This window comes from Canis aureus, chromosome 23 (genome assembly GCF_053574225.1).
Source record: "Canis aureus isolate CA01 chromosome 23, VMU_Caureus_v.1.0, whole genome shotgun sequence".
NCBI lineage: Eukaryota > Metazoa > Chordata > Mammalia > Carnivora > Canidae > Canis > Canis aureus.
Window position 1 is genome coordinate 24,647,010 of NC_135633.1, and position 25,085 is coordinate 24,672,094.

Here is a 25,085-nt window from a genome sequence, read left to right on the forward strand (position 1 = left end):
TTGCCTCATTAAGCTGACATTTTTTTCCAGGCCATGTTCTCCTAGAACACTCCATGCTTGCTTAGTACAAATATTTTTAGCAGCATCTCCTATAAAGGTTTAAATAAAAAATGCTTTATTAAGGCCATTTTAATGAAATCCAGTTTTCTAGAATTTATTTAAAATATACCTTCTACTCAATAAATTTTCTGTGTATCCTATAACACAATGTTATAAATGCTAAAGCATTTGATCTACATGCCTTAGAAACCTTATGCAGTTTATAAAATATATCCTGTCCTCTTCCCAATGCATAAAATGTGAACAATACTACCAACCTTTTAATATGTTAGGACATCTGTAAGAATTACATAAGTGCTAATTGAATGCAAATTGCTACTTGTATTACTGATGTCCTCATGATCTTACCTTGACAGCTCAAATATCCTTTAGTTGTTAAACAAAAAAGTCAACTACCCTTAGAATTGAGTTGTCTATTCTTAGCATTCTATTGGAAACACAAACTGGAGAACACTGGCCTAACATCTCAGACTGCTTGAAGTTCCCATTTGGCAAGGTGCCCCCCATATTTCAATCCCTTCTCTGTGTGCTTACTTAAGAAGGAAGTAACAGTCATTTGATCTTAGTTTCTATCTTCAGGATTTGGAGAAGCCTCTCTCAGATCTGCTTGATGCAGACAGCATAGACAGTGGGATTGAGGATTGAAGGAATGAGGAGGTAGAAGCTGGCCACTAGAGTGTGGATTGGAGGAGGCACCTGGTGACCAAATTGATGAATGAGAGAAGAAACGGCAATATGAACATAAAAGATCAGAATGGTACAGATGTGAGAACCACATGTCCCCAGGGTTTTAAGCCTGGCCTCAGGTGTGGCCAGTCCCACCACAGCCCAGAAAATCATCATATAAGAGGCAGCAATGGCTGTTGGTTCCAGGATCAGGACCAGAAAGCCAAAGCTCAGCCCATAGACATTGTTGACCCTGCTGTCACCACAACCAAGGTGCTCACATCCATGTGCTCACAGTAGGCGTGGGAGATGACATGAGCTTTGTAAAGGGGTAGCCACAGGTGGATTATCAAAGGCAGGGGTCTAATGTAGAGTATACCCCAGAGGAGGGCAGCCACCCCCAAACATCACACCACAGTGCTCACTCATACTGTAGTGGAACAGAGTAGGTTACAGATGGCTACACAGTGGTTAAAAGTTACAGCAAGGAAGATGCTGGACTCACTGTGGCAAAGTAGTGGATGAGGAACACTTGAGCCAGGCAGGCATCCAGGCCAATGTTCCCAGCGCCAAACCAGAAGATTCCCAGCATTTTGGGCATAGTAGACAGAACCAGGTCAATGACGGCCAAAACACACAGGAAGAAATACATGGGCTGATGCAGGCTATGCTCCACCTTTACCACAGCCAGAATGGTGACATTCCCCACCACAGCAACCAGGTAAATGGAGCTGAGGGGGATGGAAAGCCAGATATATAGGGACTCTAGCCAGTGAGCTGGAAGGGACTAGGTATTGAATAGACATTATGAGAAGTGAGCATGATTTATAAATGAACGTCACTCGTGCCCCAAAATGCAGTAGAAACTTTTCTACAAATAAAAAAGAATATTTTTAAGTTCTGCAATAAAGAATAGGCTCACTGATAAGATGCTATAAACCTTCTTAGAAGAAGCTATTCTGTATGTTGGCAAATTGAACACCAATAAAAAATTTATTAGAAAAACTATGGAACAAAGTCCTAGAAGTGTCATGTTATTACTTTCATGGTATTGAAAAAATTTGCCAGGCACATGCTAACTACATATTTGAATGAACGTAAGAGTATCTCTTTGTAATAGGACTCTGAGTAATGTTCTTGCATCTATAAATGAAATGACCTGAGGCAGACTGGTACCTATTTAGTCATTTGACTCTGCAGGTAGGCTATGTAATATCTCCCAGGATTCTATTAGGAGGTCTCAAAATGAGAGCTCCTTGGAAGGAGACCTGTTGATGCTGAAAGCTAGAATGATAGAGTCCTGAGACTGACTAGGTTCTATAGTAAATCAAGATTTAAGCTAGAGGCCAGCATTTGCTAATAGATGAACTGAAACATTTAATCTGAAGGGCAAAAATCACAAAGCAGGGACATGGGCCAGTGAAGAAGAGAGACTTTGGAGGATGGAAACAAAGGGATTCCTGAATGGTGAAAGCTGCTGAATGGTGAAAGCTGCTGAATGTAGATCCATTTGTGTGTCTTAGATATAAGTCCTTGCAAGGGCCTTCACCCTTGATGGAGGCTAAATAGAGGATAAGATTGCAGAAGCAACGGTTATCTCTAGGAAGGAAAACACTTTCAGCTCTGAGTGGCAAGAAGCCTAGAGGATGAGTATTTGGCTGGAGAAGAAATGTCCTATTTAGAACATTTTAGAACCTGGCTTAAGAGATTAATATTTTGAAAAGATAGAAGCAGTTCTGGGTTGTTTTTTCTCCTTTTCCAGGATCTAAAGGAGAATACTAGGATGTGTTTCCTATTTATATTAGAGGAATTTCAAGGACATGGAAAAGCACATAAGCTTTGTTTTCTACATAATGAGCCTTGTTGGGTTGAATATAGCAGGATAGTCAGCAGTCTGGGCTTTGTGGTTTTCCAAATCTGGCTTCAGATTGTGGCTGTAGGAACCTGAGGCAGATGACATTATCCTATCAATTACACGACTGCATTTGACAACAAACTTAAACAGTTGTGGCCTAAAGGAGGCATGAGTATTAAAGGGGAGTACAATGTCTGACACTTTAATACTAAGCATTCATTATCTCTTTTTAATTGTTGAATAATGTTAAAAAATGCATCCAATAAAATTCAAAGAAACTTTGGGATATCTGTCTCTGTAGGAAGCCATGGTACTAGGATGACAACTATAGTAGTGACTTTATCCCACAGAATTTCTCTCCATGAGCTGGGTTTCCCTTCCATCTCAAGGTTCTCCTAGATCATTACAAATGGGAACAGAGTAGTGGCAATAGCAGTGAAAAGGGAAGGTAAGAAGGCTGAGTCAGTGGGGCCTTATCAGCCCCAGCAAGACAAAGCACACAGAAACCAGCAGCCCATGATTGAAGTGATGAGGGGAGCTCAGGTAAGGGGAACCTGTCTTCTTTTTCTCACCCTGTGTGCTAATCATTCTCCATTTTCCCCTCTGAAACACCATCCTAGGACCCTAGAAGCTGATGTTTATGGGATGCATCACCCAGATTCCACTCTCTTGTGTTTTCTAGTTGGTCTTAGCCAATAAGAGACACTAGCAGGAGATAAAGTCAGACTAGAGATCAGGAATTTGTTCCCCAGTTCCCTTCCTACCAGACCTATAGCACAGCCACAGTGTCCTACAAAAGGACCAGCTCCTGAAGAGTGACCCCTCTTGTTTTCTGACAATAGCATCTTCTATTTTGTGGTGAGGCCTGAGTTAGGTAATGCTGTGCAAGGTTGGTCCTCCATAATCCCCTTGTCAGTTTCCTTAACCCTTCCCAGGCCTCTACAGATAGTCCCTTCAATAGCCCTCTTCACCAGGCCAATGGTTTGGATGCATCAGACCAGATCCCAATAGTATAAAATCTTCACTCAGTATTGTCTTTGTAAAGCTGTCGTCTTCCTCAAAGGGGCACATAATCTTTTTGGGGTTTTTATATATTTTTTTTATTGGAATTCGATTTCCCAATATGTAGCATAACACCCAGTGCTCATCCTGTCAAGTGCCCCCCTCAGTGCCCATCACCCAGTCACCCCATACCCCCACCCAACTTCCCTTCCACTACCCCTTGTTTCCCAGTCTCTCAGGCTGTCAGCCTCTCTGATATTTCCCACTCACTTTCTCTCCTTTCCCCTTTAATCCCTTTCACTATTTTTTTAAAATATTTTATTTATTCATTCATGAGAGACAGACAGAGGCAGAGACACACGTAGAGGGAGAGGCAGGCTCCATGCAGGGAGCCTAATGTGGGACTCAATCCTGGGACCCCAGGATCAGGCCCCAGGCTGAAAGGCTACACTAAACCACTGAGCTACCCGGGCTGCCCCCTTTCACTATTTTTTATATTCCTCGTATGAGTGAAACCATATAATGTTTGTCCTTCTCTAACTTACTTCACTCAGCATAATACTCTGCAGTTCCATCCATGTCCAAGCAAATGGTATTTGTTGTTTCTAATGGCTGAGTAATATTCCATTTTGTGTGTGTTTGTGTATATATATCTCATCTTCTTTATCCATTCATCTTTTGATGGACACCGAGGCTCCTTCAACAGTTCTGCTATTGTGGACATTGCTGCTATAAACATTGGGGTGCAGGAGTCCCAGTGTTTCACTGCAGCTGTATCCTTGGGACAAATCCCCAGCAGTGCCATTGCTGAGTCATACTTTTAACTCTGAGGAGCCTCCACACAGTTTTCCAGAGTGGCTGTACCAGTTCACATTCCCACCAACAGTGCAAGAGGGTTCCACTTTCTCCACATCCTCTTCAACATTTGTTGTTTCCTGTCTTGTTAATCTTCCCCATTCTCACTGGTATGAGGTGGTATCTCATTGTGGTTTTGATTTGTATTTCCCTGATGGCCAGTGATGCGGAGCATTTTCTCATGTGCTTGTTGGCCATGTGGATGTCCTCTTTGGTGAAGTTTCTGTTCATGTCTTTTGCCCATTTCAGGATTGGATTGTTTCTTTGCTGTTGAGATTAAGTTCTTTATAGATCTTGGATACTAGCCCTTTATCTGATAGGTCATTTGCAAATATCTTCTCCCATTCTGAAGGTTGTCTTTTAGTTTGCTGTTTCTTTTGCTGTGCAGAAGCTTTTTATCTGACCAAGTCCCAATAGTTCATTTTTGCTTTTGTTTCCCTTGCCTTCATGGATGTATCTTGCAAGAAGTTCTGTGGGCCAAGTTCAAAAATGGTGTTGTCTGTGTTCTCTAGTATTTTGATGGAAACTTGTCTCACATTTAGATCTCTCATCCATTTTGAGTTTATCTTTGTGTATGGTGTAACAGAATGGTCCAGTTCCATTCTTCTGCATGTGGCTGTCCAACTTTACCAGCACCATTTATTGAAGAGACTATCCTTTTTCTGATAGTCTGTCCTGATTTGTCAAATATTAGTTGACTATAGAGTTGAAGGCCTATTTATGGGTTCTCCATTCTGTTCCATTGATCTATGTCTGTTTTTGTGCCAGTATCCCACTTTCCTGATGATCATAGCTTTGTAGTACAATTTGAAATCCAGCATTGTGATGCCCGCAGCTGTGGTTTTCTTTTTCAATATTCCCATGGCTATTTGGGGTCCTTTGATTCCACACAAATCTTAAGATGATTTGTTCCAACTCTCTGAAGAAAGTCAATGGTATTTTGATAGATTTTGTATTAAATGTGTAAATTGCCCTGGGTAGCATTGACACTTTCACAATATTCTTCCAATCCTTGAACATGGAATATTTTTCCATCTTTTTGTGTCTTCCTCAATTTCTTTCAGAACTGTTCTGTAGTTTTTAAGGTATAGATCCTTTATCCCTTTGGTTAGGTGCATTCCTAGGTATCATAGGCTTTTGGGTGCAATTGTACATGGGATTGACTCCTTAATTTCTTTCTTCAGTCTCTTTGTTAGTGTATAGAAATGCCACTGATTTCTGGGCATTGATTTTTGTATCCTTTCACACTGCTGAATTGCTGTAGGAGTTCTAGCAATATTGGGGTGGAGGCTTTTGGGTTTTCTATGAACAGTATCATGTCATCTGCAAAGAGGGACAGTTTGACTCTTTGTGAATTTGAATGCCTTTTATTTTGTTGTCTGATTGCTGAGGCTAGGACTTCCAGTACTATGTTAAATAGCAGTGGTGAGAGTAGACATCCCTGTGGTGTTCCTGATCTTAGGGGAAAGGCTCCCAGTGTTTCCCCATTGAGAATGATATTTGCTGTGGGCTTTTCATAGATGGCTTTTAAGATGCTGAGGAATGTTCCCTCCATCCCTACACTCTGAAGAGTTTTGATCAGGAATGGATGCTGTATTTTGTGAAATGCTTTCTCTGCATCTATTGAGAGGATCATGTGGTTCTTGTTTTTTCTCTTGTTGGATCTATCGTGTTGATTGCTTTACAAGTGTTAAACCAGCCTTGCATCCTGGGAATAAATCCCACTTGGTCATGGTGAATAAACTTCTTAATGTATTGTTGGATCCTATTGGCTAGTATCTTGGTGAGAATGTTTGCATCTGTGTTCATCAGGGATATTGGTCTGTAATTCTCCTTTTTGGTGGGGTCTTTGTCTGGTTTTGGAATTAAGGCGATGCTGGCCTCATAGAATGAATTTGGAAGTACTCCATCTCTTTCTATCTTTCCGAACAGATTTACTAGAATAGATATGGTTTCTTCTTTAAACATTTGATAGAATTCCTCTGGGAAGCCATCTGGTCCTGGACTTTTGTGTCTTGGAAGGTTTTGATGACTGCTTTAATTTCCTCCCTGTTTATTGGCCTGGTCAGGTTTTCTATTTCTTCCTGTTCCAGTTTTGGTAGTTTGTGGTTTCCCAGAAATGCATCATTTCTTCTAGGTTGCCTAATTTATTGGTGTATAGCTGCTCATAATGTTTTTAAAATCGCTTCTATTTCCTTGGTATTGGTGGTGATCTCTCCTTTTTCAGTCGTGATTTTATTAATTTGAGTCTTTTGTTTGTTTGTTTGTTTATAACAAGGCTGGCTAATGGTTTATCTATCTTATTTTTTCAAAGAACCAACGCCTGGTTTTGTTGATCTGTTCTATAGTTCTAGTCTCTATTTCATTTGGTTCTGCTCAAATATTAACCCTCTTCTGCTTGGTGTAGGTTTCATTTGCTGTTCTTTCTCCAGCTCCTTTAGGTGCAAGGTTAGCTTGTGTATTTGAGTTCTTTCCAGTTTTTGGATGGATGCTTGTATTGCGATATATTTTCCCCCTCAGGACTGTTTTTTCCCTATCCCAAAGATTTTGAATGGTTGTATCTTCATTCTCATTAGTTTCCATGAATCTCTTTAATCCTTTCTAATTTCCTGGTTGACCCTTTCACCTTTTAGCAGGATGCTCTTTAACCTGCATGTGTTTGAATGTCTTCCAGATTTCTTCTTGTGATTGAGTTCTAGTTTCAAAGCATTGTAGTTTGAAAATATGCAGGGGCAATCCCAATATTTTGGTATCGGTTAAGACCTTATTTGTGACCCAGTATGTGGTCTATTCTGGGGAAAGTTCTATGTGCACTTGAGAAGAATGTGTATTCAGTTGCATTCAGATGGAAAGTTCTGTATATATCTGTGAAATCCATCTGGTCCACTGTATCATTTAAAGCCCTTGTTTCTTTGATGTTGTGCTTAGAAGATCTATCACCGCAGAAAGTGCAATGTTGCAGTCTCCTACTATTAGTGTATTATCTAAGTATTCTTTACTTTGGTTATTAATTGATAAGCTTGGCAGCTCTCACATTAGGGGTATAAATATTCATGATTGTTCGTCTTCTTGTTGGATAGACCCTTTAAGTATGATACAGCGTCCCTCTTCTTTTACTACAGTCTTTCAGATAAACTTTAATTTTTCTGACGCAGATTGCTACCCCTGCTTTCTTTTGAGGACCATTTGAATGATAAATGGTTCTATAACCTTTCATTTTCAGGCTGTAGGTGTCCTTAGGTCTCAAATGAGTCACTTGTAGACAGCAAATAGATCTTGCTTTTTTTTATCCAATCTGAAACCCAGTGTCTTTTGATGGGATCATTTAGCCCATTAATGTCAGAGTTACTATTGAAAGATATGAATTTAGTGTCACTTTAATACCTATTCAGTCCCTGGTTTTGTGGATTATTTCTGTGGGTTTCCCTTCTTTTACAGAGTCCCCCTTAATATTTCTTGCAGAGCTTGTTTGGTGGTCACATAATCTCTCAGTTTCTGCTTATCTTGGAAGCTCTTTATTTCTCCTATTCTGAATGAGAGCCTTGCTAGATAGAGTATTCTTGGTTGCATGTTCTTCTCATTTAGAACCCTGAATATATCCTGCCAGTCCTTTCTGGCCTGCCAGGTCTCTGGAGAGGTCAGATGTTAATCTAATATTTCTCCTCTTATAAGTTAAAAATCTTTTGTCTCTTGCTGGCTTTTAGCATTTTCTTTATCTTTGGAATTTGCAGGTTTCACTATTAAATGTTGAGATGTTAAACAGTTTTTATTTTTTAGGGGGGACTTCTCTACCCCCTTGATCTGAATGCCTGTTTCCCTCCCCAAATTAGAGAAGTTCTCAGCTATGATTTGTTCAAATATGCTTTCTGGCATCTGGCCCTCTCGGTGTTTTCTAGAACCCCAATTATATGCAGATTCTTCCTTCTGAGGCTATCCTGTATTTCCCTTAACCTTTCCTCATGGTCTCTTAATGGTTTCTTTTTTTTCATCAGCTTCCTTCCTTGCCATCAACTTGTCTATGTCACTCACTTTCTTCCACTTCATTAACCCTCCTTAGGACCTCCAGTTTGGATTGCATCTCATTTAATTGATTTTTAAATTTCAGCCTGATTATATATAAATTCTGCAGTCATGAAGTCTCTCGAATCCTTAGTGCTTTCTTTCCGGAGCCACCAGCTTTATAATTGTGGTTCTGAATTAACTTTCTGACATTGAATTGTAATCCAAATTCTGTAACTCTGTGGCAGAGAGTACGGCTTCTGCTTGTTCCTTTTGTGGTGAATTCTTCCTTCTAGTTACTTTGCTCATTGCAGAATGGCTGTATGAGTGGGCTGAGTCAAGAATATCATCCATGACCTAAGTAAATTTCATCCTAGATGATTGAGGTCAGAGACCAGAAAACGAAAACAAAGACCACAACAAAATAAAACAAAAGGACCACTAAAGTGAAAAACAAATCTAAAATACTAAAAAGTAAAAGGCCAAGAATCCCAAAAAAAAAAAAAGAAAGCTAACATAAAGAGGGAAAAACATAGAAGAAGAAAAAAAGGGGGGACTTCGGAGATGGTGGTAGTGATGAAGTTGTAGTGGAGGGAGAATGTAGTCTACCTTGAGTGGTCACAGAGGGTGATCCTCTTGGTTCTGAGTGTATTAAGTTCTGTATGTTACAGATGCTCACTCCCAAATTTATATAAAACAGCAATACTTGTAGAAAGTCCCAACATTGACCACCAAAACATAAATAAGATAAAATGGGAGGCAGAATGGGAATGAAGATAGAATATAATCTTTTTTTCATAATAAATTTATTTTTTATTGGTGTTCAATTTACCAACATACAGAATAACAACCAGTGCTCATCCCGAAAAGTGCCCTCCTCAGTGCCCGTCACCCATTTACCTCCACCCCCCACCCTCCACCCCTTCCACCACCCGTAGTTCTATTCCCAGAGTTAGGAGTCTTTATATTCTGTCTCCTTTTCTGATATTTCCCACACATTTCTTCTCCCTTCCCTTCTATTCCCTTTCACTATTTATATTCCCCAAATGAATGAGAACATATAATGTTTGTCCTTCTCTGACTTACTTCACTCAGCATAATACCCTCCAGTTCCATCCACATTGAAGCAAAGGGTGGTTATTTGTCATTTCTAATGGCTGAGTACAATATTCCATTGTATACATAAACCACATCTTTATCCATTCATCTTTCGATGGACATCAAGGCTCCTTCCGCAGTTTAGCTATTGTGGACACTGCTGCTAGAAACATCGGGGTGCAGGTGTCCCGGTGTTTCATTGCATCTGCATCTTTGGGGTAAATCCCCAACAGTGCAATTGCTGGGTCATGGGACAGGTCTATTTTTAACTCTTTGAGGAACCTCCACACAGTTTTCCAGAGTGGCTGCACCAGTTCACATTCCCACCAACAGTGTAAGAGGGTTCCCTTTTCTCCGCATCCTCTCCAACATTTGTGGTTTCCTGCCTTGTTAATTTGCCCCATTCTCCCTGGTGTGAGGTGGTATCTCATTGTGGTTTTGATTTGTATTTCCCTGATGGCAAGTGATGCAGAGCATTTTCTCATGTGTGTGTTGGCCATGTCTGTCTTCCTCTGTGAGATTTCTGTTCATGTCTTTTGCCCATTTCATGATTAGATTGTTTGTTTCTTTGGTGTTGAGTTTAAGAAGTTCTTTATAGATCTTGGAAACTAGCCCTTTATCTGATACGTCATTTGCAAATATCTTCTCCCATTCTGTAGGTTGTCTTTTAGTTTTGTTGACTGTATCCTTTGCTTGCAAAAGCTTCCTATCTTGATGAAGTCCCACTAGTTCATTTTTGCTTTTGTTTCTTTTGCCTTCGTGGATGTATCTTGCAAGAAGTTACTGTGGCTGAGTTCAAAAAGGGTGCTGCCTGTGTTGTCCTCTAGGATTTTGATGGAATCTTGTCTCACATTTAGCTCTTTCATCCATTTTGAGTTTATCTTTGTGTATGGTGGAAGAGAGTGGTCTAGTTTCATTCTTCTGCATGTGGATGTCCAATTTTCCCAGCACCATTTATTGAAGAGACTGTCTTTCTTCCAAATAATGGTCTTTCCTCCTTTATTGAATACGAAATCAAGACCAGAAAAACTGTGGAACAGATCAACAAAACCAGGAGTTGGTTCTTTGAAAGAATTAATAAGATAGATAAACCACTAGCCAGCCTTATTAAAAAGAAGAGAGAGAAGACTCAATCATGAATGAGAAAGGAGAGATCACTACCAACACCAAGGAAATACAAACGATTTTAAAAACATATTATGAACAGCTATACGCCAATAAATTAGGCAATCTAGAAGAAATGGACGCATTTGGAAAGCCACAAACTACCAAAACGAACAGGAAGAAATAGAAAACCTGAACAGGCCAATAACCAGGGAGGAAATTGAAGCAGTCATCAAAAACCTCCCAAGACACAAGAGTCCAGGGCCAGATGGCTTCTCTGGGGAATTCTATCAAACATTTAAAGAAGAAACCATACCTATTCTACTAAAGCTATTTGGAAAGATAAAAAGAGGTGGAGTACGTGCAAATTCATTCTATGCGGCCAGCATTGCCTTAATTCCAAAACCAGACAAAGACCCCACCAAAAAGGAGAATTATAGACCAATATCCCTGATGAACACGGATGCAAAAATTCTCAACCAGATACTAGCCAGTAGGATCCAACAATACATTAAGAAAATTATTCACCATGACCAAGTAGGATTTATCCCCGGGACACAAGGCTGGTTCAACACCCGTAAAACAATCAATGTGATTCATCATATCAGCAAGAGAAAAACCAAGAATCATATGATCCTCTCATTAGATGCAGAGAAAGCATTTAACAAAATACGGCATCCATTCCTGATCAAAACTCTTCAGAGTGTAGGGATAAGAGGGATCATTCCTCAACATCTTAAAAGCCATCTACGAAAAGCCCATAGCAAATATCATTCTCAATGGGGAAGCACTGGGAGCCTTTCCCCTAAGATCAGGAACAAGACAGGGATGTCCACTCTCACCACTGCTATTCAATAGTACTGGAAGTCCTAGCCTCAGCAATCAGACAACAAAAAGACATTAAAGGCATTCAAATTGGCAAAGAAGTCAAACCCTCCCTCTTCGCCGATGACATGATACTCTACATAGAAAACCCAAAAGCCTCCACCCCAAGATTGCTAGAACTCATACAACAATTTGGTAGCGTAGCGGGATACAAAATCAATGCCCAGAAGTCAGTGGCATTTCTATACACTAACAATGAGACTGAAGAAAGAGAAATTCAGGAGTCAATCCCATTTACAATTGTACCCAAGAGCATAAGATACCTAGGAATAAACCTAACCAAAGAGGTAAAGGATCTATACCCTAAAAACTATAGAACACTTCTGAAAGAAATCGAGGAAGACACAAAGAGATGGAAAAATATCCCATGCTCATGGATTGGCAGAACTAATATTGTGAGAATGTCAATGTTACCCAGGGCAATTTACACGTTTAATGCAATCCCTATCAAAATACCATGGACTTTCTTCAGAGAATTAGGACAAATTATTTTAAGATTTGTGTGGAATCAGAAAAGACCCTGAATAGCCAAGGGAATTTTAAAAAAGAAAACCATATCTGGGGGCATCATAATGCCAGATTTCAGGTTGTACTACAAAGCTGTGGTCATCAAGACAGTGTGGTACTGGCACAAAAACAGACACATAGATCAATGGAACAGAATAGAGAACCCAGAAGTGGACCCTTAACTTTGTGGTCAACTAAGATAGAATATAATCTTACAGAATAAACCAGCGTGGTATGCCACTTGGTTCTAAGTCCATGCTGTTCATGTTTTATAAGGTATTAACTTGCCATTGTAGAACAAAATAAGGCAGAGAAAATAAAAAACAGAAAACAAAAAAAAAACACCTATGTCTCAAAAGACATAGGAGTATGTCCTTTATGAGTATGTTGAAGGGAATCTAGAAGTGGAAAATATATCTATGACCTGTAATTGTAGCAATACGAAAGTAAAAAAGGAAGAAACTTAAAAATGAAGAGGTGGTAAAATATTGTAGTTAAGGCGGGAAAAGGGAAAAAATACTGGAAAATTTTAGTTTGATATAAAAAGGAGTTGTACTGGAAAAGGGAGAAAAAGGGGTAGGTACTCTCTAGTTCTATACACTATAAATCCCTCGACTTCCTCTGGAGCTTTCCAGCACTGTTTGGTCTAGAACTTGCTCTTCCCCAGTTCTTCCAGCTGGTCTTCTGAGGGAGGCATGCACTGTGCTGATTTTTTTTTTTTTTTTTTTGGTGTGTGTACCTGGGGTGATATCCTGCCCCCTTCTGGGTGCTGGGCTCAGTGGGAGCTGTTTACCCCATGAGGCCCCTGTTCCCTGGTAGCCGCACCTCTCCCAGGGACACAGCAACACAAGGAGGAAAAACAACGTCAGTGACCAGAATTCCAGCTCTGGAGTCAACTCCTCACAGTAACTAATGCAGTCTCCCAGTCCACATTGGCCTAGATGATTCCAGGCCCCCTGAGTGTGCTGATCTGCACAGCTTGGGGGCACCCGGTGGCAGGAGAGTCTTTGCTATCCTGTGCCTTCCCCACTTCCACCTGTCCCCCCAGATTGTGGGCTGTGTCTACCCGGCGCCCTGGGATCCAGGGCCTGTGCTGCTGGAATCGTGCTCCCAGGGCTGTAGCTCCCAACGGCAGCAGGGCACAGCCCCCTCCACCCAGAGCCCCCACCTGACCAACCGGTTTCTCCCAAGGCCCCTCCAGGCGCATGCTCCAGCCCTTTACAGAGATTGGCCCACAGTGTGTGGTGTGCTCTCCCCTGGGCACACTTCCTCTGTTAGTGACTCTGGGAGACTGGAGGCTCCATTGCCCCTCCTGCGATTCTGCTCTATTTCCCTGCTGATCAATTTTCCCACTGGGAAGAATCTGGTGCAGATTTTTAAGGTTCCTGCTTCTCTGGGGCTGGGCTTTCCTATCCTGGAGGCTTTTGCTGCCCGGCCTTAACCCAGCTTCTCATGGGGACGCTCCCCAACTTGATTCTTTATTTTTTTTTTCCGCCTTCCTACCTTGCTAGAAGCTAAAACCCTTCTCTTTGGTATTCTGGCTGTTCTCTCGTTAAATCTCAGGTCAAATTCATGGATGTTCGGGATGTTTTAAAAGTTATCTAGGTAAGTTGGTGGGGCCAGGTGAGTTGAGGACCCTACTCTTCTGCCATCTTGCCTAGGTCCTCGAGTGTGTATTTCCATTATGCATTATGAAACTGGGAGATAACCAAAGGATGGATTTGGATACCCATTTAGTCTGGTGTAAGGTGGATTTGGGATAGAACTCCCATTACTTCTATAGACCCTACTCTGATTGGACCACGGTGACATTTGGGGTGTACTAGAACTGGTGACCACTCAGAGTTAGTGTCTATAGTCTGATTACTTTCCCCCATGTACAATTATCACAATTACAAACAATAGATATATTGGGAAAGACTGGGCAAAAGATTAACAGTATAAACTTCCAGTCGTGTACCATGTATTGTCCCCTGAAGGGCCCCAGACTCCGATTCATTCAAGAGGCTGTGGGTCTGTAAATTGGTTCAGGTCTGGGAATTGACTGAGGAGCCAAGACTGCTTTTGAGATTCTGGTTAGACTTCACCCAGGATTTCCTGCTTCTACAGATCAAATAAGAATTTAATGGACTTCTATCTCAGTTCTAGAATTACCAGAATCAACTAGTCAAGGCCTAAGTCTATACTAGCCAGAATATCCTAATTGGTACTTTGTGCTGTCCATCACAGTAACCATGCCCACCTTGTCTTTAGCAATTAAACCCTACTACTTGGATACTGGGACAGCAGGAAACAATTACAACCATTCCATGTAGACTATAAGGTCTGACCTACAGAAAAGAGCAATCACAGAACACTTCAAAGATGCTGGAGCTCCCTTCACAAACTCTTCCGTCATAATTGTAGTGGAAGGTGTATTCTTTGGATCCTCTAAGGGTATGTGAGCAGACCTTAAGTGACAAATCTACCTTAAAATTCCATCTCCAGTCTCTGAATCCCTTTCTGTACAGTTTTCCAAAGCACACTTGGCATTTCAAGTTAATTTCTGTGGGCCACCATTTGGTCCATGTTTCAGCCCAAAAACCAAACTGTTAAGAGACCTTTTCTAACTCCCTAAGTTGCAATATTAAATCTAGAAACTCTACTTATTGGACTCCCCTCAATAAACTTGACCAGATCGGATTTTATCTTCCTTCAACTATTACCCAACACCCTTTATGTCCATTCCCACACATATTCTCTGGATTTGTTTGTATGAAATAGAAAAGTGGGGTTCTTTTGGAGGGTAGTGCTCTTTCTAATAGGTCACTTTATTCCCCAACTTTTAGAGCTCTTGCTGGGACTTAAGTATAGTAATGGGCCTAAAAGTAAAGTGAGTGGAAGTAGATTCTAAGTAGAATCTGCATTGTCCTTTATGATAGCTGCCTTAGCAGAAGTCAATAGCTTCCTCAGCCAATTCAGGATTAATCCCCTTCAGACATTTGGAGAGGCCACTTCAACTGGCAAAGAAGATTCATAAGAATGAAGGGCCTCAATGTCTCCAGCTTTCAGGGTCTTCTCCTATATCCCCATTCCAACTTCTAGGATCCCATTTCTTCTCAATCAAGACCTGTACTTTCATAGAGACTCTACAAGGCTGAGTTCAACTTGCATTGTGATTTATCCAGCCCTAGGATAAGATTCTGCATCTTTTTTTTCCCTCCAGCAGTCTCAGTTCTGTGACTACAGGGCACACATAGACACCTTCAGTTCACTTATGTAGCTCTTGAGCTGGGAATTTGAACATCTGAGCTCAAATTTTTTCCCTTCTACTTTGTCCATTGTCCATTCTATTCATTAATTTGATAAATGTTTGAAGCTATCATCCATGGTCACCCATAACTTTGCCTCCTATAAGTATTTGATTACAAGTATCCAATGGTAATACATCATATCTATTGCCCTATCATGCCATGAACTGCTCATTCTTTACTGCTGGCAATAGTGGTGTTCTTAAATCTAATCAGAGTAAAGAACTAATTCTAGACACCAAAATCAATTTAGAAAACATATCCTTATGGATCTGTTCTAGTTTCCAAAAACTGAATTAGGGGTTTCCAGAGAAACACAGAACCAGAGGGGGTGGGGTGGGGTGGGTTTGTGTGAGTGTGTGTGTGTGTGTGTGTGTGTGTGTGTGTGTGTAGGAGCAATTTTAAGGAATTGGCTTATGAAATTAGGGACCTGTCAAGTCCAAAATTTGAAGGGTAGGCCAGATTCTCTCTCTTATGAATTCCTCATGAAATTAGGGCAATGAAAATTTACTAACTGAAATAACAAAAGGAGAGAAATCTGGATTCAAAAATAGTGTAAAAATAGTGTTGGAGAATGTGAGTAGAGATCAAAGTAGTCGCTGCTGGTTTTACATGTAGCTGACTTTTAGCTGCCATATTCCAAGTAATTTGTCAGCCATTATAATGCTCCACCAAATTGAACATACAACCTATAGAAATAAAACAACACTTCCTGCCCTACTACCACAGTCTGTCATTGAACTAGAGACACAGTACCAGGGTCATGGTCTCTGTGTTACTTAATAACAAGCCTGCAGGCTGTGCATTCCTTCAGAACACTAATTTGTACAGATCATGATTCAACAGGACTTCTGTAGTTCTTTTTAACCAAAGTGGTCCTTATAAATTGATAGGCTACCAATTTTAATTTCGACTTTAAAGAAGCTAAAATGTTACTAAAATTCAAAACCAGAGTGTGGAGACATGGGATCTCTGTGATTGCTCAATATCTGAAGCAATCCTGAAGTTTCTCTCAATCCACCAATACTTAGGAATTTTAGGGGGAGGAGGGGAAGGTTGGCGGAAGAGTAGGGTCCCCAAATCACCTGTCCCCATCAAATTACCTAGATAACCTTCAAATCATCCTGAAAATCTACGAATTCGGCCTGAGATTTAAAGAGAACAGCTGAAACGCTACAGTGAGAAGACTTCGTGCTTTTATCAAGGTAGGAAGACGAGGGAAAAAGAAATAAACAAAAGGCACTCAAGGGGGAGGGGCCCCGCGAGGAGCAGGCTAAGGCCGGGGCGAGTGTCCCCAGGACAGGAAAACTCCCTCCCGGAGAAGCAGGAGCTGCACCAACCTTCCCGGCGGAAAGGCACTCGCAGGGAGTTAGAGCAGGACCCCTGAAGGGCGGGGATGCCCTCGGGCTCCCGGGGACACTAACAGACACCTGCAGCGCGGGCAGGAGAGTGCGCCAAGCTCCCTAAGGGCTGCAGCGCGCACACATTGACCCGGGAGCAACTCGGAAGGGCTCGGGCAGCGGCTCCCTGGAGGGGGCTGCGCTGCTCCCGGAGCAGCTCAGAGGGCTCTGGCGGCGGCTCCGCGGAGGGGGCTGCGCAGCTGGGAGCGGGAATCCAACAGCGCAGACCAGGAGCACTGGGCGCCGGGACAGAGCCCAGGATCTGGCCTCCCTCCGGGACAGGCAGAGGCCGGGAGGGCCCAGGACAGCAAGGACGCTCCTGCCCTAGCTGAGCAGATCAGCGGCCCCGCCCCGGAGCCTCTAGGCCCTGCAGACGGAGTAGTTCCTGCGGGGGCTGAATCCAGGTTTCCAGAGCTGCCACAGCCACTGGGTTTGTTCCTCCTGGGGCCTAACGGGGTAAACAACCCCCACTGAGCCCTGCACCAGGCAGGGGGCAGAGCAGCTCCCCCAAGTGCTAACACCTGAAAATCAGCACAGCAGGCCCCTCCCCCAGAAGACCAGCTAGACAGACAAGTTCCAGGGGAAGTCAAAGGACTTAAAGTATACAGAATCAGAAGATACTCCCCCGTGTTGTGTTTTTTTTTTTTTTATTTCTGATTGCTTCCCCCACCCTATTTTTTTTCACTTTTCTTTTTCTTTCTTTTTTCTTTTTTCCTTTTTTTTCTTCTTTCTTTTTTCTTTATCTCCTTTCTTTCCTTCTCTCTCTTTTTCTCCTTTTCCCAATACAACTTGTTTTTGGCCACTCTGCACTGAGCAAAATGACTAAAAGGAAAACCTCACCTCAAAAGAAAGAATCAGAAACAGTCCTCTCTCCCACAGAGTTACAAAATCTGGATTACAATTCAATGTCAGAAAGCCAATTCAGAAGCACTATTATACACCTACTGGTGGCTCTAGAAAAAAGCATAAAGGACTCAAGAGACTTCATGAAAGCAGAATTTAGATCCAATCAGGCAGAAATTAAAAATCAATTGAATGAGATGCAATCCAAACTAGAAGTCCTAACGACGAGGGTTAACGAGGTGGAAGAACGAGTGAGTGACATAGAAGACAAGTTGACGGCAAAGAGGGAAACTGAGGAAAAAAGAGACAATAAAAAACCATGGAGACAGATTAAGGGAAATAAAAGACGGCCTGAGGAAGAAAAACCTACGTTTAATTGGGGTTCCCGAGGGCGCCGAAGGGGACAGAGGGCCAGAATATGTATTTGAACAAATCATAGCTGAAAACTATCCTAATCTGGGAAGGGAAACGGGCATTCAGATCCAGGAAATAGAGAGATTCCCCCCTAAGATCAATAAAAACTGTTCAACACCTCGAAATTTAATAGTGAAGCTTGCAAATTCCAAAGATAAAGAGAAGATCCTTAAAGCAGCAAGAGACAAATCCCCGACTTTTATGGGAAGGAGTATTAGGATAACAGCAGACCTCTCCACAGAGACATGGCAGGCCAGAAAGGGCTGACAGGATGTATTCAGAGTCCTAAATGAGAAGAACATGCAACCAAGAATACTTTATCCAGCAAGGCTCTCATTCAAAATGGAAGGAGAGATAAAGAGCTTCCAAGACCGGCAGGAACTGAAAGAATATGTGACCTCCAAACCAGCTCTGCAAGAAATTTTAAGGGGGCTCTTAAAATTCCCCTTTAAGAAGAAGTTCAGTGCAGCAATCCACAAAAACAAGGACTGAAGAGATATCATGATGACACTAAACTCATATCTGTCAATAGTAACTCTGAACGTCAACGGGCTTAATGACCCCATCAAAAGGCACAGGGTCTCAGACTGGATAAAAAAGCAGGACCCGGGGATCCCTGGGTGGCGCAGCGGTTTAGCGCCTGCCTTTGGCCCAGGGCGCGATCCTGGAGACCCGGGATCGAATCCCACGTCGGGCTCCCTGCATGGAGCCTGCTTCTCCCTCTGCCTATGTCTCTGTCTCTCTCTATGTGACTATCATAAATAAATAAAAATTAAAAAATAAAATACTAGCCTCTTGGGCAGCCCAGGTAGCTCAGCGGTTTGGCGCTGCCTTCGGCCCAGGGTGTGACCCTGGATCCAGTCCCATGACCAACTCCCTGAATGAAGCCTGCTTCTCCCTCTGCCTTTGTCTCTGCCTCTCTCTCTCTCTCTCTGTCATGAATAAATAAATAAAATCTTTAAAAAAAAAAAAAAAAAAAAAAAAAAAAAAGCAGGACCCATCTATTTGCTGTCTACAAGAGACTCATTTTAGGCAGAAGGACACCTACAACCTGAAAATAAAAGGTTGGAGAACCATTTATCATTCAAATGGTCCTCAAAAGAAAGCAGGGGTAGCCATCCTTATATCAGATAAACTAAAATTTACCCCGAGGACTGTAGTGAGAAATGAAGAGGGACACTATCTCATACTTAAAGGATCTATACAACAAGAGGACTTAACAATCCTCAATATATATGCCCCCAATGTGGGAGCTGCCAAATATTTAAACCAATTAATAACCAAAGTGAAGAAATACTTAGATAATAATACACTTATACTTGGTGACTTCAATGTAGCTCTTTCTATACTCGATAGGTCTTCTAAGCACAACATCTCCAAAGAAACGAGAGCTTTAAATGATACACTGGACCAGATGGATTTCACAGATATCTACAGAACTTCACATCCAAACTCAACTGAATACACATTCTTCTCAAGCGCACAAGGAACTTTCTCCAGAATAGACCACATACTGGGTCACAAATCCGGTCTGAACCGATACCAAAAGATTGGGATCATCCCCTGCATATTCTCAGACCATAATGCCTTGAAATTAGAACTAAATCACAACAAGAAGTTTGGAAGGACCTCAAACACGTGGAGGTTAAGGACCACCCTGCTAAAAGATGAAAGGGTCAACCAGGAATTTAAGGAAGAATTAAAAAGATTCATGGAAACTAATGAGAATGAAGATACAACCGTTCAAAATCTTTGGGATGCAGCAAAAGCAGTCCTAAGGGGGAAATACATCGCAATACAAGCATCCATTCAAAAACTGGAAAGAACTCAAATAAAAAAGCTAACCTTACACATAAAGGAGCTAGAGAAAAAACAGCAGATGGACCCCACGCCCAGCAGAAGAAGAGAGTTAATTAAAATGCGAGCAGAACTCAACGAAATCGAGATCAGAAGAACTGTGGAACAGATCAACAGAACCTGGAGTTGGTTCTTTGAAAGAATTATAAGACAGATAAACCATTCACCAGCCTTATTAAAAAGAAGAGAGAGGAGACTCAAATTAATAAAATCAAAAATGAGAAAGGAGAGATCACTATCAACACCAAGGAAATACAAACGATTTTAAAAACTATTGGCGTATAGCTGTTCATAATATATTAGGCAATCTAGAAGAAATGGACGCATTCCTGGAAAGCCACAAACTACCAAAACTGGAACAGGAAGAAATAGAAAACCTGAACAGGCCAATAACTAGGGAGGAAATTGAAGCAGTCATCAAAAACCTCCCAAGACACAAGAGTCCAGGGCCAGATGGCTTCCCAGGGGAATTCTATCAAACGTTTAAAGAAGAAATCATACCTATTCTACTAAAGCTGTTTGGAAAGATAGAAAGAGATGGAGTACTTCCAAATTCGTTCTATGAGGCCAGCATCACCTTAATTCCAAAGCCAGACAAAGACCCCACCAAAAAGGAGAATTACAGACCAATATCCCTGATGAACATGGATGCAAAAATTCTCAACAAGATACTAGCCAATAGGATCCAACAGCACATTAAGAAAATTATTCACCATAACCAAGTAGGATTTATCCCTGGGACACAAGGCTGGTTCAACACCCATAAAACAATCAATGTGATTCATCATATCAGCAAGAGAAAAACCAAGAACCATATGATCCTCTCATTAGATGCAGAGAAAGCATTTGACAAAATATAGCATCCATTCTTGATCAAAACTCTTCAGAGTGCAGGGATAGAGGGAACATTCCTCGACATCTTAAAAGCCATCTATGAAAAGCCCACAGCAAATATCATTCTCAATGGGGACGCAATGGGAGCCTTTCCCCTAAGATGAGGACCAAGACAGGGATGTTCACTCTCACCACTGCTAATCAACATAGTATTGGAAGTCCTAGCCTCATCAATCCGACAACAAAAAGACATTAAAGGCATTCAAATTGGCAAAGAAGAAGTCAAACTCTCCTTCTTCCCCGATGACATGATACTCTACATAGAAAACCCAAAAGCCTCCACCCCAAGATTGCTAGAACTCATACAGCAATTTGGTAGCATGGCAGGATACAAAATCAATGCCCAGAAGTCAGTGGCATTTCTATACACTAACAATGAGACTGAAGAAAGAGAAATTAAGGAGTCAATCCCATTTACAATTGTACCCAAGAGCATAAGATACCTAGGAATAAACCTAACCAAAGAGGTAAAGGATCTATACCCTAAAAACTATAGAACACTTCTGAAAGAAATCGAGGAAGACACAAAGAGATGGAAAAATATTCCATGCTCATGGATTGGCAGAACTAATATTGTGAGAATGTCAATGTTACCCAGGGCAATTTATACGTTTAATGCAATCCCTATCAAAATACCATGGAGTTTCTTAAGAGAGAACAAATTATTTTAAGATCTGTGTGGAAGCAGAAAAGACCCCGAATAGCCAGGGGAATTTTACAAAAGAAAACCATATCTGGGGGCATCACAATGCCAGATTTCAGGTTGTACTACAAAATGTGGTCATCAAGACAGTGTGGTACTGGCACAAACACAGACACATAGATCAATGGAACAGAATAGAGAACCCAGAAATGGACCCTGAACTTTATGGTCAACTAATGTTCGACAAAGGAGGAAAGACTATCCATTGGAAGAAAGACAGTCTCTTCAATAAATGGTGCTGGGAAAATTGGACATCCACATGCAGAAGAATGAAACTAGACCACTCTTTTGCACCATACACAAAGAGAAACTCAAAATGGATGAAAGATCTAAATGTGAGACAGGATTCCATCAAAATCCTAGAGGAGAACACAGGCAACACCCTTTTTGAACTTGGCCACAGTAACTTTTTGCAAGATACATCCACGAAGGCAAAAGAAACAAAGCAAAAATGAACTATTGGGACTTCATCAAGATAAGAAGTTTTTGCACAGCAAAGGATACAGTCAACAAAACTCAAAGACAACCTACAGAATGGGAGAAGATATTTGCAAATGATGTATCAGATAAAGGGTTAGTTTCCAAGATCTATAAAGAACTTCTTAAACTCAACACCAAAGAAACAAACAATCCAATCATGAAATGGGCAAAAGACATGAACAGAAATCTCACAGAGGAAGACATAGACATGGCCAACATGCACATGAGACAATGCTCTGCATCACTTGCCATCAGGGAAATACAAATCAAAAGCACAATGAGATACCACCTCACACCAGTGAGAATGGGGAAAATTAACAAGGCAGGAAACCACAAATGTTGGAGAGGATGTGGAGAAAGGGGAACTCTCCTGCACTCTTGGTGGGAATAGAACTGGTGCAGCCACTCTGGAAAACTGTGTGGAGGTTCCTCCAAGAGTTAAAAATAGACCTGCCCTGAGACCCAGCAATTGCACTGTTGGGGATTTACCACAAAGATTCAGATGCAATGAAATGCCGGGACACCTGCACCCCGATGTTTCTAGCAGCAATGTCCACAATAGCCAAACTGTGGAAGGAGCCTCGGTGTCCATCGAAAGATGAATGGATAAAGAAGATGTGGTCTATGTATACAATGGAATATTCCTCAGCCATTAGAAACGACAAATACCCACCATTTGCTTCAACGTGGATGGAACTGGAGGGTATTATGCTGAGTGAAGTAAGTCAATCAGAGAAGGACAAACATTATATGTTCTCATTCATTTGGGGAATATAAATAATAGTGAAAGGGAATATAAGGGAAGGGAGAAGCGATGTGTGGGAAATATCAGAAAGGGAGACAGAACATAAAGACTCCTAACTCTGGGAAACGAACTAGGGGTGTGGAAGGGGAGGAGGGTGGGGGGTGGGGGTGAGTGGGTGACAGGCACTGAGGGGGACACTTGACGGGATGAGCATTCGGTGTTATTCTGTATGTTGGTAAATTGAACACCAATAAAAAATTAATTTATTAGAAAATAAAATAAATTAATTAATTAATAAATAAAGGAATTTTACTGAGACCAAATAGGCCCCAGGAAGGGATTCCTTTTGGGGTCATTCTTAGGGATGGCATTGAAAGTCAAAGTTCAGGGGGTAGATCTGCAAATGTATGCAAACTTTCAGCTATATTGGCAATGATTTTTTTGGTAATAGTTTTTTTGGGTAAATGACAAAAAGTCATGGGAATCCATGAGATAATTTGTGGATTGTATCTGTCCACCACCACCCCCAAATATTTTAAAGTCCTAATGGGACTACTTGCAGTTGGACCCTCTAAGAATCGATTATGATTAAGTGATGTTGTAAGGTTATGGCCCTTATCCTATAGAATTAGTGTCCTTTGACACCAGAGAGCTCTTACTTAAAAAAAAATAAAGATTTTATTTATTTATGAGAGAGTGAGAGAGAGAGAGAGATTGAGAGGCAGAGACAGGCAGAGGGAGAAGCAGGCTCCATGCAGGGAGCCCGATGCAGGACCCGTTCCCTGGTCTCCAGGTTCACACCCTGGGCCAAAGGCAGGTGCCAAACCGCTGAGCCACCCAGGCATCCCCGAGCTCTTACTTTTTATTCACGTACACACAATCAAGGAAAGGCCATATGAGAACATAGCTAAGAAGTGGTGGTCTGAAATCCAGGAGACCCTTTACTGCAGATCAACCATGCTGGTACTATGCTGTCAGGCTTCCAGCCTCCAGAACTGAAAGTTTTTTAAAGATTTGACAGACTGAACACAAGCAGAAGGAGTGGCAGAGGGATCATGACCTGAGCTGAACTGAAGGCAGATTGTTGTACGCTGCGGCGATCAGGGTCCCGAGGATAAGGGGATGAGGAAAATAAAAGAAAAGAGATGGGGACAGGAGGGACACAGTGAATGATGTCCAAGCAGTGCAAGCTTTATTCAAGGTTTTACATTTTATAGCATGAGCAAAACAAAGCCAAGAAGGGGTTTATTTTTAGCAGGTTTGTGAAACCCTCCAAAGTTCCCCTTTCTCAGCATGCAAGACAGACTCACGGGTGCCAGAAGACCTTGGTAAATAGATAAGCTTGTTGCTCCAGATGTGCATACTTCAAAGGAATATTAGGTATGGTAAACAGACCAGCAGGGACAGACACAACTTATTCTGACGTGGTCATAAATGTAAATAAGGGTCTATCTATTATGTTATGTGGGCGATCACGTACAAGTGAGCCCTGAGAACCATTGCTCAAGCCCTTTCTCAAGCGTCTACCAACTATTCACCCTTTAGGCTCTCGAGGTTTTTGAGTGAATGAGGGACACAAGTCTGGGCCTGGTTTGGTTCAGTTACTCCAGCTAGTTCGTGGTCACCCCCACAGATGCTTAACTCACTGAGCCACCGAGGTGGCCCTAGAACGGAGAGTTTTTATTAATCTAACCAGTCTACAGTATTTTGTTAGGGCAGGCTGATTCATCTTATTTTTGTCAGTGATCATTTGATAACCTCCTCTCCTCAAAATTATAATTTTCCTCCTCATTAGTTATCTTACACGAGCCTCATCATTTATCTTTAGACGTGGGAAAGATGGATAAAGTTGTTCATTTGTGGGTTCCTGAAGAACTATGCTCAAATCTAGGGAAAGCAGTGTGATTGAAGGAAAATAGAATGACTTAAAATACCTGAGAAGTAGATGAGACTTGGTAAGAACTCAGGAGAGAATAAATTGTACAGCATTCTATCCAGAAGGATCTCATAATTTTTCCTAGTCTTACTTAAGCAGATGTCTGGGGGAAATGGATTCCTTTTCTAGTAATTAGGTCTGTCCTTTATTAGAAGTTCTAAAAGAGTTACATACATTCCCAAGTTGAATTATGCCAATCCTATCTTATGTCTCATTTTTCCAAAATTCTAAGAAGCTTAATAACTTTTATAATATCATGCCTTCTCCATACCCACAAAATTCAGGGATGGCAATGAGCCCCCCCCCCCCGCCATCTTCAATTCCTGACTTTAGTATTTGTCTCTTTTACCATTTCAGTCTTAACTAAAGACTTGTCAATGGTTCTTTTTAATGAACTAGCTTTTGGTCTTATTTGTTTCCCTCTTTTCTGTTTTAATAGAAGGCAAAGAATGGCATTGATAGCCATTCTAACTCTTATTTCCTTTCTTTGGC

The 25,085-nt window shown here is 41.5% G+C and overlaps 1 pseudogene; it reads right to left on the bottom strand.

The window, feature by feature from the left end:
• Nucleotides 1–612: 612 nt before the first annotated feature.
• LOC144295461 (olfactory receptor 52M1-like) lies at nucleotides 613–1,548 on the bottom strand (annotated as a pseudogene).
• Nucleotides 1,549–25,085: the final 23,537 nt, after the last annotated feature.